Genomic DNA, 16,871 nt, shown 5'->3' on the forward strand with positions numbered 1-16,871 from the left:
GAATTTGTGTTTGATAAAATTAATTCACATTATCAACTTGACACGACACTTGGTGCTCAGAATAAACCTACTTTCTGATGTATAAATGAGGCTCTTTTGTTGAGATCAGGATGTAAATTGGTGAGCCTTCTCCTGGAATGATTTGAGAATCATTCAAACTGTTGAGCACTTGAGTAGAGAGAACAGAAAAAAGGAAGTCTTTCTTTCAATATTCTGAGTCACTGTATGGAACTGGAAGCTTTCCTCTCATCTCCCACCCTTAGAATAGGTTTAACACTCAACTCCTATAATTCTCAAGCCTTTAAAATCAGGTTGAACCATACCAATTATACCATTTAATTTCCTGGATCTCCAACACACACACACACACACACACACACACACACACACACACACACGTACTATTATTGTTATTTTTTTTCTCACAGAAATCCAAAAACACTTTTCCCTCCGTCCATTCTTTACTTCTTCCTCAATAAGAACACCCATGAATATCTGTTGGACTCAATGTCTTGGCAGAAAAAATAATTTACATTCCCAGTCAACTTTGTGGCTATTTCCATGAAAAACTAAGGATGTTTTTCATATAATATAGAGGATAATTTAAAATATATTATAAAATAAAAATTGAATGTTTTATACACTTTTTCCTTGTATCTCCTAATAAGAAATGCATTTTTTTTTATTTCTAATTTGACAGTGTGAAAGTGAGGCTAGGAGATGTGTCAGTGGTTATGTGTTAATGTTATATGTCAATGGTTTTCCATAAAACTGAAAGAAAATTCTAAACAAAGCCTTTGATTTCAAGGTTAAAGTTCTTTCTGTTCATCCATAGCCAGTGATAGCATTTCTTCTCTTTGGCATTGATGTGTGCTGATTGAATTGCTGATTTACAGTATTAAACTCCAAACACACTAATGCTTCAATAACTCTAATTAACTGAATAGACTTATCCAAGTAATTCTATTAGCTCTCATTACCTTGTTAATGATCTTGAACTATTTATTATGAGTTTTAAACCTCTAATATATATCTTATTGATAATAATAACCAAATAATCTACTGTGCTCACTACCATAGTCTTCTAGACAAAGTAATGAAGGCCTGTATTGCATACAAAACAACTGTTGCTTTTAAAGAAAGCAAATTAAAATATTGCTCAATTCAATTTGTAACACTTTGGGGGGGGCATACACAGTGGTGCCCAGGGGTTACTCCTGGCTTTGTGCTTATAAATCCCTTCTGGCTTGGGGGACCATTTGGGATGCTAGGAATCGAACCACCATCTGTCCTAGGTTAGCCAAGTGCAAGGCAAGCACCCTACTGCTTTTCTACCTCTACAGCCCCACTTTGTTGCATTTTTTAGCTTAAACAGAAACCATCATAATTATATTATAGAAGTCTCTGGATAACTGAAGTCAGAAACTTTAGTCAAAAAAAAAAGACATAACGTGAGAGTGGAAAAATCACAGAGACCTAAGTGTGTGTGTGTGTGTGTGTGTGTTTGTGTGTGTGTGTGTGTGTGTGTGTGTGTGTGTATGAGAAAAAGGGAAATAAGGGGTGGGATAAATCAGAAGGATAGACTTCTTAGGGTTACCAAAAAGTCTGAAAGAAATACTTGGAAAAATTTTTAGTTCTTAAATGCCTGTAGAGAAATTACTTAACTGTCATAAAATTACTGTAGGTTAGAGGGACTGGTTATATTATTGTGGTATTTTTCAAAGCTGTCTTTGGTGCTCACAATAGAGCTCTAGTAAGGTATTTTCTTCATGTCATCTAGCACAGTGTTTAGAAAATGCTTTAGATTCAGGCAGTCTGAGTTCTGGTTATGTCACTTGCTAAAAGATTTGGTACACATTATGTAATAAGCCTTCTTGGCCTCAATTTAACATCTATTTGATGCTAGCCCTTCAGTCATAGTCCCCTTCTCAGGATTATTGGGAAAATAAAGTGAGACAACACAAATGAAATACATAAAAACAAGGCAGTGCTTAATAAGCAATATTGTTTGCTATTGTTATTGATATATATTTTTCCCTCACTATAACACAGCCTATGAGTTTTTTCAGATTTTTATCACAATGATTTCAAACATCATAATTTAAAAGTTCCTATTTACTGAACATTATTATCATCTGTGGAATTCTCTGCCCTTCTTCCATGGTTTCTCCTCTAGGTTTAATGATAAACAGAGGTCATAGATAATAAAAAAATTCTTTAGTCTTCATAGATACACAAAAAGTTTTCAGCATTTATAATGCTAGCCTACTTGGAAATGGGGAAAAGAAAGGAAATTTTAGACCAGATTTTATTTGCTGAAGATCCATGATACTTATTTCAAAAATAACTTTCTCCTCCACCAGGCTGACAAGATCTGTTTTTTCCTCCTACTCTTGTTCTTGTGAAGGCCAGGAGTGCTTGTTATGCTCATTTGACAGATTGAGGAAATCAGGACACAGAGTCTTAGAAACTTGACCAACAACAGGAAAAAATACCAAAATATGTGTGCTGGCATTTTGGAACTTCAAAACACGTCTGCCTGCCTTTCAGGCCACTAAAAAAAAAAACAAGAGGAAGAAACAAACACTTTCTCCAAGTCACTGGCAAGAGGGTGAAAACTCTTATTGCACATTATAAAACACTCCTTTAAATATTTTCTATTAAACAATAGATGTGTCCATTCTTTCAGTGTCCTTATGTTAGCAAACACTCGCCCCATAATTGTGGCCAAAATAACAGCTTTTAAAGTTTTGCTATTGATTTCAAATAAGTCATGGGATGGCAATAGAGTTGAGAGAAATAGATAGTGATGGTGGAGAATTGAACTATTACCCACAGTTCCGAGATCAGAACGTTTGTAAAGAATACTGCTAGGAATCAGGTCAAGAATAAAATGGTCTCATCCTTTTTATTTCTGTTTTTTATCTTTTAATTCCTACATATTTCTTTTTAAACATTTCTTCATAGTCACTTTTTGTTTTGTTTTGTTTGGAAATCTCATCTGGTGGTAGTTAGGGATCACTCCTAGTGGTTCTCAATGGGTCTTGAGGTGCTAGAGATAGAACTCAGGTCAGCAGCATGTAAGGCAATCAACTTACTCATAGCACTCTCTCCAGACCCTATATTCTCTCTTTAAGGACTGCTGAATAAATATAGACTGGATTTTCCCCTTACACCAGTCGAGAATTTCAACAAATAAATTTTTCTGAGAATTTGTCTCAAAGCCAACCATTATTCAGTTTAAAGGTGTTTTGGGGCAAGCTTACCAGGCCTCCCACTGGAACTCCCACTGCCATCAGGTAAAAGAGAATGTACTAGCCTTGACTGAGCTTTTCCCCAGGGTGAAGTAACCTGTCTGCTATAAGGTATCTCTGGAAGGTCGGTTATAAGCAACCTCACATTTTAGTAGGACCAAGTGACATGGTTCACTACTAGCCATGCACCACTTCTAATGTCATGAGCCAATCTTGGAGGTTTATGTAGAACAATGTCTACTCTACTTCTTGTAGCTGAGTGTCCCAGAAACAGACAACAAGCTTAAGAGATCAAAGGAATGATCTTGAATTCAGGGTGTTTGAGCTTGCAACCTCAATCTGTCTTCCTGTGGGGATCCTGGAGACAAGCTTTCATCCTTATTCTTCCACAAGGCCTTTTCTTTAATAAACTTTGGGGAAATTCTGTCATCTTATACTTTCTGTTTGTTGACAAAGAATTTGAGTTCCCATAACATGTCCAGTGATTTAAAAATAACTTAATTTGTTTGGTTTTGGGGTCACACCCAGAAATTGGATCTGCACTTAGAATTACTCCTAACCATACTTAGAGGGAGCCTATGGGATTACAGATATAGAACCCAGGTCAGCAGCATGCAAGGCAAGGGCCCTACCTGCTGTACTCTCACTCTGGCTCCATGTCCAGCGATTTTAGCATTGCTATTATCTATGCAGAAAAGACTAATTGGTTTGTAAGTTTTTTGAATTAGATTGCTCTGGAGAAATTCATTGTTTTTTTTATCTTCAGTGGCTCTGAATTATTATTCTTTATAAGAAGTTGGGTTTTTTTTTTTTTTTTTTGGCTGTAAGTGTACATTGCTTTTAGGTAGAAAACATTTTTTTAAGAACCTTTCTGCACATTCATTGTTCTCTATTGAAGTTTATTTTTATTTTATTTTTGTTGAATGATAAAGGCCTTGACACATTCCAGGAAAGGTATATAGAGATACATGAAAGACAAGTATTCAGTTTCCATTTTTCTTTTAGCCATTTACGTCAGAGGTGTGGCTTACTAGCTAGCTAAACACAATTCCTTTCCACAGTTATAATACTGCTGCTGTTAGCACAAACTTAGAATAATCTTAATCATCTAATTTCACATTGACTGTAGAATGGCTATGCCACCTATTCAAATATATATATATGATATATTTATAATATCTATTTAGGTGATCAATTTAAAAATTGATGAAGATAGAAACTTATTTAAAAACACTTTCACAGAGATATTGTAGCAATTGTTACAGTTTCTGGCTTAAATTTAGCAATATTTTTTTTGTTTTATTCATAGTTCTACTGATTGAAAGCATAGAACGAAGGTGTCAGTGGGATATACTTGTCGTGGAATTCAGTGTGGGGTCTCCTGACATTCTCTTCCAGTTATTGTTGATTAGCAACCTCTCCTTTCTATGTCACTCCTATTTCTGCTTCGGTCTTGACAAAACTCCTCTTCTCTATGAGGATCTTATAAAGGCATATTTAGCATCCACAAAATGGCCTAAAAAGAGTTTAACTAGACATACAGATCTTCATTGTATCACTGAAAATAATATTTTTTCAATAAAATCATGTACTCAGGTTCTGAGGATTAGAAAGTAGGCATACAATTTGGAGCTTTTCTTTTCTTTTCTTTTCTTATCTTTTCTTCTTTTTCTCTTCTTTTTTTTTTTGTTTTTGGTTTTTGGTTTTTGGACCAAACCTGGTGACGCTCAGGGGTTACTCCTGGCTATGTGCTCAGAAATTGCTCCTGGCTTGGGGGACCATATGGGATGCAGGGGGATCAAACTGCTCTGGCCCCTATATTTTATTTTAATTATATATAAAACTACCTATCACATCTGGACTTTTAATCCCTTTATTTTATTTGGATTAGACAGGAAATGCTAAGCATAAGAAAGAGTCATTCCTAATGAGTAAGTAGAATTTGAGACACTAGCATTTTCAGCTGGAGTCTGTATATAACACCTGGTGGCACCTTTCAGAAGACTATGTCTCCATCTTTTATTTTTGGGGGGGCCATACCCGATGATACCACACCTGGCTATGCACTCAGAAATAGCTTCTGGCTTGGGGGACCATATCAGACGTTGGGGGATCAAACTGTGGTCCGTCTTAGGCTAGCACATGCAAGGCAGATGCTCTATCGCTTATACATATATGCGTAGTATATATATATATGCGCCACTGCTCTAACTCCTATGTCCTCAGCTTTAATTGATCATTTAGGGGACAATATTTCTACCACAACTCAATCATAATAATCTTCTAACCTACCAATATGATTATTGTTTTTGTGAATGTCTTTTATCTCACTTATTATATTCATAAATATATTATACGTATAAATAAGACTTTGGATGCCTATATTATAGACTATGATTTGCATTTTTTATGCAGTGCCCACTAGTCTCAAGTGGAGGGTAAGCCCATAAATAATGTAATAAAATAGGTAAGCACATACACCATTTGATCTTTTATTATACTAACTTTTTTTTCAAATTAAACACACAATTGAAAATTCACCTACCTTGTATCTTGAATTATATCAATTAAATGGCTAACATTTGAAAGTGAAAACACATGATGTTATAATAAGGACGACATTATTTATAAAACAAAAGGACTGAAAATTAGTAAGGTGAATTTCAGAAAACAGAAATATTATTTTTTGGATTTGCTGCACTTATATATCCACCAGTGAAACTTAGAATCTAGATATTGGAAAGTAACTTTGAGAAAATAATTTTCCTCAAAGACAAAAGACACATGCATATAACATAAACCTATATCAGCAATATCTTCCCAAGTTCTGATAGAAACGTTATCTCAGATCCTACTCATTAACTTTGAGGATAAAATTATATTACCAAATTACTGTCATTAACTTGAGAGTAAGTCATGAGTCTCTTTGTAACCAACCAAAATACAAAATAGAAAACAAGGTACCTAGACATTCCTAAGAATAGCATATACCACATACAATATCTGCATTTTAATGCTTCATTCTGATCCTCCAGTATGAAACACAGCTGGAGCTTATGTTCACAATTGTTGCTGTGTACATAAATGCTTTGACTAAGGGAAAGTTATCCTTCCTTTTTATTTTATTTTATTTACAATTATATGGCTTATTTCAATAGGGTTTTGTGATTGGGCTTTTCAAATTTAAGGTCCAAATAATTCTCCGTAATTCTACAACAAAAGATACAAAGCAGAAGTTTCTTAACCAATGCTTCCAAAATGTACAGTATTTCAAAATAATACAATGTTCTCTGCATGGTGCTTACTCATTTTTTATTCATGTATGTCAATGATTCTAGAGACTACTATAGCACATTGGTTTTTTTGACTAAAATGTTTGCATGTCATAAATTCAGAAATTCTACATTTAATGTATGAAAGGAATTATTTTTTTGATGGGGGTTGATATTGAGGTTAACATAGTAATTTATATTGTATTCACTGAACTCAGAATGCACTCTGGGAGTGATAAAGGTTCATTTCTCTACAGACTAAGAGATCTATTTCTAAAAGCACTCAACTTAAATTTAATATCCAAAAATACAACCTGACAGTTAGAATTTATTTTTGATGAGATCTGTGACAGAAATCAGAGAATAGAGATAATGCAGTTTGGCATCGAGTTACTCTCATAAAGGTAAATTTTGGTATGCTGGAATAATAAAATGAATATTTAATTGTTTATTAAAAGTTTTCTACTTGTAATCAAACAGTATACATAGGTAACACAATATACAATGATTGGAGAAATTGTATAGCAAGTAGGGCATTTGTCTTACACAGAGGTGACCTAATTCAATCCCTGGCACCATATCACACTCCTTCGTGTCTCACCAGGAGTGATTCTGAGTGCAAAACCAAGAGAAAGCTATGAGTGTGGCCAAGTCAAACAAATAAAAATGAATAAATATAAACAGAGACAAAATATTTGAAGCAGCATTTTCCGGATAACAGATCATAGAAAGAAATATAGATCAGGTAATGATTTCTAAGAGTAAGAAAAAGAAAGTGGTATGGAGCTATAGCACAGCGGGTATGGTGCTTGCCTTGCATGCAGCAACCATGGTTCGATCCCCAGCTTTTCATGTTATCCCCTGAACCTACCAGGAGTAATTTCTAAGTGCAGAACCAGTAATAACCCCTGAGCCCCACCAGGTATGGCCCAAAATCCAAATACAAAAAACAAAAAAGTGAGTACATTTACTTTCTTCCAAATTATTCCTTGAAAAGTTTCTAGGCTGCAGAAGTCTACAGATGGTCTTCCTTAAACCTTATCTTAATTATATACCCATATGTATGAGAAATTACCCTAAAACTGGAAAAACATACACCTAATGTTACAATGACAAAATATTTGGTTCTCACCCATATTCAATAATAAGTAGGCTTCTCACAAATTAGATCACTTGATGTATAGGGATAGAGCACTCAGAAGATAATGCTTCAATAGAAGGTACAACAATGTCCAGAACATTAAAATAAAAAGACGAATAAAAATACATATATACAGAGGGATATTGGGGCTGGCAATATTGCTCAGCAGTATAGCAGATACATGTATGCATGGTCATGTGTACAGCCTTTATTTATTCCAAGTAAATAAATAAAAATAAAACAGATATTGGGCCCGGAGAGATAGCACAGCGGTGTTTGCCTTGCAAGCAGCCCATCCAAGACCTAAGGTGGTTGGTTCGAATCCCGGTGTCCCATATGGTCCCCCGTGCCTGCCAGGAGCTATTTCTGAGCAGACAGCCAGGAGTAACCCCTGAGCACCGCTGGGTGTGGCCCAAAAACCAAAAATAAATAAATAAATAAATAAAACAGATATTAAATAGCATGCATAAATTAGCAAGTATGCAACAAAAAGTAAAAAATTCATATTGAACAGAAATATTAGAAATAAATAAGAACAGTGTAAGTCATTATAATTTGTTTTATATGTTCAAAAGGGAAGAGGGAAGATTGAGCATGTTAATAAGAATGTAAATTCAATATAGAAAGAGGTCTAAAACTAACTCCCAAGAGATAAAATATAGGAGGGCAATGTGGCTTTAAAGACAGTAATAGAAATTTTTTAAAATTAAATACCCAGACTTAAAACAATAAGGAATCAGTAATCTTTAGTAAAGCCTAGTACATCATAACTGATATATAATTGGATTTTATAGTAGAGAGGAGTAAGAGAAGGAAGGACTACTTGATGTAAATCTTCAATTTTTTCAAATGCGCTGAATTCAATAAATATACTTATCTAAGAATCCTTACAAGTACCAAACAGAAGTCCTATATAAAAAGAAAAACACAGAGCTATTATAATAATATCTTATAAAATCAGTGTGACCACCATGACTAGAATAGTTAGAAATGATCACTGGACAAGAATTGGGCATTGGAAGGAAGTAAGGTGATTTGCATGTGCCCCTTTAGTAACAGTATTACAAACCATAATGTCTAAAAAATAAAAAGAGGAAGGAGCAGGCAAAAGGAGAGAGAAGTACAGTGTCTGCATAAAGGCAGGCTCAGTAGGGGTAGATGGATTGAAGGGAAACTGGGAGAATTGGTGATAAAATTAAAAACATTCCTGAAGGGATTATATTGCAACACTGCACAACAAAAACTCAATTACTGGGGCTGGAGTGTCAGTAGTGCAGGTAAGGTGTTTGCTTTGCTTACAGCTGACCTAGGTTTGATTCCCAGCATTCCATATGGTTTCCCTGGCCTAATCAGTAGTAATTCCTGAGTGCAGAGCCAGGAGTAAATCTTGAACACCTCTTGGTATGGCTCACCGCTCTACTGGCACATACCTCAAAAAAAAAAAAAAAAACCCTCAACTATCAATAACTTTTTTTGTTTGTTTGTTTGTTTGTTTTTTGTTTTTTGGGCCACACCCGGCGGTGCTCAGGAGTTACTCCTGGCTGTCTGCTCAGAAACAGCAGCTCCTGGCAGGCACGGGGGACCATATGGGACACCGGGATTCGAACCAACCACCTTTGGTCCTGGATCGGCTGCTTGCAAGGCAAACACCGCTGTGCTATCTCTCCGGGCCCTCAATAACTTTTTAACTCTGTGACTTATATGATTTAATTTTAAACATTTTAAAGAAGAAAATGAATACAACATTTTATAATTTTAATTTAAAAATTAGTGGCAAATAAAAACCTCTGTAGAAAAATATAATGCATTATGTACAGGGGTACAAAGAAAAGTGCTGGATTTCTAATATGAATACTGGAATAAGGGAATATTGGAGGCAGTGAAATCTCTCACTAAATCTATTAAAAGAAGGATTGGAAAGGCAGTACAGGAGGCAAGATTCTTGACTTGCATGCCTTACAAACTGGACTCAAAAAATATCTACATATGGTCCACTAACTTGCACCAGAGGTCATTCTTGAGCAAAGCCAGAAGTCCCTAAGTGTTAATGGATATGGCTGAGCCCCTAAATCTCTCAAAATTATACATATACACTCGTATATAGGCATACAAATAAAAAGAAGTCCAAAAAGATTCACTGGCCAGAATGCATGCTTTGCATATAGGAGGCCTCTTAGCACATAGTCTCCTGAGTAACTCCAGGAGTGATCCACCTGTAGGATGAGAGTAGACCTTAAGCACTTATATATTTGAATATATACTGAACAATTAAATATTTGATATTCAATATATATTCAATATATTCAAACATTCAATATATAGTCACAGAAAGAAAAATTATTATCCTAGGATTGTAACTCAATTAAAAATTGATTTAAAAAACAAAGACAAAATTAAAAACATTAACACCATAACTCCATTACAAAAATATTAAGGATGCCACCCTATTATCGTTATTATTATTAAGGAAGAAATAAATGATAAGCTAGTTGAAAATGTGGATTAATATAATGGAATGAAGAGCACAAAATTGGTAACTTATTTATTTATATATTTATTTATTTTGCTTTTGGGTCACACTCTGGCAGCGCTAAGGGGTTACTCCTGGCTCTATGCTCAGAAATCGCTCCTGGCAGGCTCAGGTGACTATAGGGATGCCGAAATTCGAAACACCGACCTTCTGCATGCAAGGCAAATGCCTTACCTCCATGCTATCTCTCTGGTCCCAATATTTTTTTATTTTTATAATTTTTGTATTGTTTTGTTTTGGGGCCAGACCGAGCACTACTCACTACTTACTCCCAGTTCTGTACTCTGGGATCACTCTTGCTGGAGGCTCAGGGAAATATATGAGGCGTCACGAATTGAACCTGGTTCAGCCTCATGCAAGGCAAATGCCAACCCCTTTGTACTCTAACTCTGGCTTTTCTTTATTTTTTTATATATATCATTTAAAGCAGTGGTCCTCAAACTTTTTAAACATGGGCCCAGTTCACTGTTCCTCAGACCGTTGGAGGGCCGTCTACAGAAAAAACAAAAACTATGAACAAATTCCTATACACACTGCATGCTAAGTGCATACTGTGTAGTCTAAAGCAAGCTCAAAAGTAATAAAATAGCTATAGCAAATTAGTCCACAAAGGATGTACTAAAAATGATTAAAAATAACTGATCTCCAGGTAAACAAAAAAAGAGAGAAGACAAGGTAAAAAATGTAAGATGTCCAGACCAATATTTTACTATCTTTTATCTCCAAGTTTATTTTGAACTGAGTGCATAGGATAGCAACTCAGATGTACATGATACAATTCTGGGACTCATTTCTGAAGCTGGGAGTTGTACTTTCATCGGAAATTTTAGGACTGTGTTATATTTCACTGTATTTTTCTATGGTAGGATTGAAAAGATTTAATTATTCCAAAACATTCTCCCTCCCCCTTTAGGAAGTAGACTTTCTTAGCAGTAGGATGCTCTAGCTACAAGTCTAATCATAATTGGTTTGAGCCTTCTTTCTTATATAAAGAGCAAGGTCTTGGGGCTCCACAATGTTTATGACTATGTTCATGTAAACATTGAACTTTTTGTCATTAAAAAAATCAGCTTTGACTTTCCTTGTTTACTTTAGGTCTCTTGCTGTCTTCCCTCATTTGTAAAATTGGGGTGATACTTGACACTAATATAATGGAGAGGATGAAGGAAGAGATTAGTAATTGTAAAGTGCTTGAAAGAATCACACTGAGTAACTGCAGGTAAACACTCAATGACCGACAATTAAGGAGAGAGCTGGATTGTTCTGACTCCAACAGGATATCATCTAGAAAAATCAGGACAACAGTGGAAGATCAGGTTTTTTTTTTGATAGAATGCTGGAGTTTAATGCTGGTTGGATGAATGATACACATAATCTTCTATTTTATCAATTTAATGCTGTAAATGGCAAACATAGTTAAAAATACAAGGTAAAATATGAAAGCATTATAAAAAATGATCATGAAGTGGGGAGATTTTGAAATTTCTAATGAAATATATATTAAATATTAAATATATATAAACACCAAAAAGATCTAGTCTGTTCCAGTTCAATAGATATTCACCTTTTGTAAGAGATTTTTCCAAAAAGCCTTAGAAAAGTCACTAGGTGTGAGACAATGCATCTTGCTTTGGACCTCAGGGAGAGGGAAGTGAGAAGAGTGTTACAAATAGAAAGGTATGTATTATTAATAAATCACCCTGAGGCTGTCCTTAAAGACAGCTTGAAAATGCCTATAGGTTTAGAAAACAGTAACCACAAAAAATTGTAAAAAACAAAATACATTCTTCTTTATATATTCAAGTAATGATCTCATGAATGACCTTTTCTCTTCTCATTCTTCTTTGGGCAACTATACTCAGGATTTTCTAATCAGTATTCTATGTTAGCTGAAATGAGGAGTTGGCTTTTTTCTTTTGTCTTTCACACCAAATTGTCATGGAGTATTTTGATTTCAGAATAATGATTTAGTTAATAGGTTTTCTCTCTTTTCATGTATTTTTGAGCTTAAACTCTGTTTTACTTTCATTATTTCTGTTGACTCTCAGAAAAACAGGTAAGATACTTTAGAGAGTAGAAAATTGAAATCCAGAAAGGCCAAATTAAAAGTTATTCGACATTATATGAAATAAAAATTTATTCTGCATGGCAATGTTACCTCTTGTTAGAGGCAGAACTCATGTATTCATTTGATACATGTGGTACTAACCGATTCTAATCAGCTTTAGTCACAATGGGACATCAATTTTATTTATTTATTTATTTAGTTAGTTAGTTAGTTAGTTAGTTATTATGCTGCTTAAATATGCTCAGATCTGGGGACCAGAGCAGTGATTCTCAATCTGGCCAGTGGTTCAGTACAAGTGCCACAAAATGCCAATATTTTCTGATCCTGCAGTACCAGGAATACCTGAGACTTCCTGTGGGACTGAGAACCTACAGGGCTGTTTCTGGAAAACTGTGTGGTGACAGGAATTGAATCTGGGTAGAATTAAATAGATTGGAATTACTTCCAGCCATCAATCTTTTTTTTTTTTTTTTTTTTTTTAATATGGAACGCTTCACGAATTTGCGTGTCATCCTTGCGCAGGGGCCATGCTAATCTTCTCTGTATCGTTCCAATTTTAGTATATGTGCTGCCGAAGCGAGCACCCAGCCATCAATCTTAAACATGCCTTTTTTTTTTTTTTTTTTAAATTTCGAGAGTCCAAAGTATGGGGAGAGAGATAGTTTAGTGTGTAGGAAGATTGCCAACCTGGGTTCGATCCTGAGTCTTTCCAGGAGTGATCCCTGAGCCAGGAACCAGTCCTGAACACATCTGGAAATGCTCCTCCACCCTAATAAAAAGAAGTCAAAGTAAAATATTCCTAAACTGTAATATAAGAAGAGGAAACAGAAAATAAGTTTATCTCCTAAAGATGAATATTTTAGATATGGTAATGCTTTAATTTTAGTTAGAGTCAACTTGTAAAGTAGAGGCTTCACTTGCTGTATTAAAACCTCAAGTGAATGGGTCTGAAGCAAGGATTGAGAAAATAAGATACCAGAGCCACAGCACAGTAAGTAGGCAGTTTGATTCCTGGTATCCCATATAATCCCCTAAGCTGCCCAGGAGTGATTTCTGAGAGCAGAGTCAGGCGTGACCGAGTGCCACCAGATGTGGCCCAAAAAAAAAAAAAAAAAAAAAAAAAAAACAAACAAAGAAGAAAAAAAAAAGCATGGAGTCAGGGAGCTTCCAGGCCAAACTGTTCTCCCTGTATAATCTATATTGACTACACTCAATTCATCTGAGGGGGTAATTCATCTGAGGGGGTATTGTGCAGATGTAGTTAACAGACTAAACTATCTAATGCACATGCCTAGGTGGGTCTCAAAAAATTTTAGGTGGGTTTTTAATTCAAAAAGGGTGTGACAGAATCAAAGAGAAAGCTAGGGCAAAGTCTTTGCTTTAGGGAATGCAGGATGTGTGCTCTATATGTTTAGCTACAACATTCAATAATTTATATTCTACAGAGTTCAACATTTTTATTTCTACTATTTTCAATATCTGCAAACATCTCAACTGATAAGAAATAAATACTTTATTTCTCATTTTCACTAAACTAAATAACCCAGATTGAGAGTTTTATTCAATTACGTCTTAATTCTTTTGAGGCTTAGATGATGTTTGTAATGTGTCTATAAATTCTATATTCTACAATAAGCATTTGGGAAAGAATGAAAATGATATTCTTGTATTTATGAGAGAGTTAAAAAACACTTTAAAAAGAAGATATAATGATCATTAAAATTGGAAAAGTTTTGGCTGGAATAGTGTATAGGATGTTTAGCTTAAAGTAGCAGACCCAGGTTCAATCTCCATTTGTTTCCCAAATTTATTTGGTTCCCTAAGCCTGCTCAACATGTTCCCTGCATGCTAATCAAGGAGTAAACCCTGAACATTCCATGGTGTGTCTTCCTCAACTATTTGCCCCAAAATTCTAAAAGCTTTCATCGGACATTATGCCTTTTATAAGGTAATGCCAATTTCTAAACATCAGTTTGTTGTACCTCTCTGCTACTCTGCATCATTGGCAGTGAAAGAACTAATTTTCCTATGAATAATAACACAAAATTGTATAAACTTAGAGCTAAGTCTTATGGAGATGTTTGCCATGCTTGTTCAATGTCAGTTGGAAAAGCAATGGCTATTCTCTGACCTTCAGGAGTTTATAAAAGTGCACACTGTGATTATTTTTTAAATAGCATTCCCACTGTATGCTGTTTTTCTAAAAACAAACTTTTGTCAGAAGTGTTCAAAAATATTATTTTTAAAAATAAGCTGAGTTTAGTCAAATGTCTTAACTTTGGTCAGCAGTTTTACCCAAGGTTTCACTTTTAAATTAAACTATATACTCCACAGTCATTTGTGATTTCTATAATCTATTTTGTTAATACAAAACAGTGTAGTAGTATCCAATGTAATTTAGGTATTATATATTCTTTCTAGAAAACTATCTTATTTTATTAAAAATCTTCACCAGGGCCAGAACAATAGCGTAGTAGTAGAGTGTTTGCTTTGTATGCGGCAAACCGAGGATGGACCTGGGTTTGATCCCCAGTATCATATATGGTTTCCTGAGCCTGCCAGGAGTGATTTCAGAGTGCAAAGCTAGGAGTAGCCCTGAATGCTGCTGGGTATGGCCCAAAAACCAAACCCTCACAGAAAACCTCACCAAAATGGCTAATATTTTGGGGCTTAGAGCATATGGCCAACCCAGGTTCATCTCTCCCCTCCTCCCCATACCCCATATGGTCCCCTGAGATCTGCCAGTAGTATTCCCAGAATGCAAAAGCAGGACTGTCCATTGAACACCATTGAGTTTGGCCCCAAAACCAAAACCAAAACTAGGACCTGAGGAATAGCACAGTGGTAGGGCGTTTTCCTTGTATGCTACTGAGTGTACAGAACAGATTTGACCCCTGGCATCCCATATGGTCCCCTGAGCCTGCGTGGAGCAATTTCTGAGTGCAGAACCAGGAGTAACCCCTGAGAGCGACTGGGTGTGGCCTCAAAAAACCAAAACTCAAAACAAAAAGACGCAAAGCCAAAAAATAGCTAGTGTTTTAAAGTATTTAAAAATACTTTAAAAAAAGACAGTTTCCAGTTTTGCTGTGACATATATACTGAATAATAATAACCAAGTGAAGAGTCCCATGACATGGGTTTGATGGCCATAAATTATGAGTTGTATGATTGACTTAACATTCAAATTCAGAGATTGACTGAGAAAATATTATTTCTAAATGTCAAGCCAACTAAAATTGTCGAGATATTCAGTAGGTGCCTCTCTTGTTAGTGTTTGAAGCAATTACAGAGAGAATGGGTCAGTGCAATTTTCCTCCTGCACCGAGAAAAATCCTTTCTTGTTACTGAATTTTAACTATTCAAATTCAAATCAGGCTTCCCATCACAAATGTTCCTTTTGTGAGAGACTTGCAAATGCTTCCATTCCCCTCCCCCAATCAAATTGCCTTCCAGTGAAGAGGTCATTGTACATCGCAAATAAAACAGCATTAAATCTATAGGTAAAACCCACGTGCTTTTAGTATCATACGTAATACCTGACTTATTAATATCTTACTTATGACATATTTTTATTTCCCCTGCTTATGATATAGTCAATTAGTTTGCTATTCAAAATCAGATATAACATAAATAAAAACAGGTCTAGATATATTAGTCCTCTAAATACATATTTAGTGATTTCAGGCAAATTACAATGAGTATCCTTTGAGATGAGGGGAGTACAATAGGAGAACTTGAATTACAATAACAATAAGAACATCTGAACTGGGAAGGCACTGGAGATATGCAGAGAGGAGATAGATAACACAGTTACTAGTTTGATTGAAAACCCTCACTCTTCTATTTTTGTTACAATGACATGGTCATAAAATTTTATCTGTTAATGGTACGGGAAGGAAGATAATTGACTCAATAATTCAAGGTTATAGAAAAATTGACAGAACTGCATCCTAGTGAAAAAGAGATGAAAAAATGTATTGACTTTCTTTTTATGAGAACAATTAAGATGAGAAATTTCCATTGACCAGCAAAAAAAGAAATGATCCAATAAATTTCTTTGAATCTTTATGACACATAAGGAACATACCAGGGGCACCTGCCACTACAAAATCTTTGAAGATGAATATCCCAGATTCAAAATCAAGAGAACAAATCTTATAGATGCATAGGGGACTAAAGTGAGAGAAGAGAATGAAGGAGGAATCTTATTTGAGAATTAATATACCGGTATGCTAAAAACTGTATTCAAATCCCCATACATTTTTACATATATTGATAAGACTGCATAGTTTTTATTATTTTTTATTGATGTGGTTTATTACATTAATTGATTTGTGAATATTGAGCTATCCTTGCATACCTGAAATGACAAGTGGTCACTCTCTTATTTTAGTTTTTGGACCACACCCAATGGCACACAGTGATTATGGGGTTATTCCTGGCCTTCCTGGCTGGCATGCTCAGGGGACCATATGGGATGCCAAGCATTGAACCCATGTATCACTCTGGTCTCGATAGGTGATTTAAGATATTGTTGAGTGTGTTTTGTTAAGATTTTGTTCCAGATGTTTGCATTTTCATTTGTAAGTCATATTAATGTTCTTTT

At 35.2% G+C, this 16,871-nt stretch overlaps 1 protein-coding gene and 1 non-coding gene across 2 annotated transcripts in view; both read right to left on the reverse strand.

Moving 5' to 3' along the window:
• The window catches only part of LOC126020221 (netrin receptor DCC-like), a 223,320-nt gene that overhangs the window by 90,439 nt on the left and 116,010 nt on the right, over positions 1-16,871 (reverse strand). The gene's annotated exons all lie outside the window — the stretch shown is intronic.
• On the reverse strand, positions 12,743-12,849 carry LOC126021462 (U6 spliceosomal RNA). The gene has a single exon (XR_007499976.1). It is a non-coding gene; the product is annotated as a U6 spliceosomal RNA (small nuclear RNA).

This window comes from Suncus etruscus, chromosome 10 (assembly GCF_024139225.1).
Source record: "Suncus etruscus isolate mSunEtr1 chromosome 10, mSunEtr1.pri.cur, whole genome shotgun sequence".
NCBI classification, from domain to species: domain Eukaryota; kingdom Metazoa; phylum Chordata; class Mammalia; order Eulipotyphla; family Soricidae; genus Suncus; species Suncus etruscus.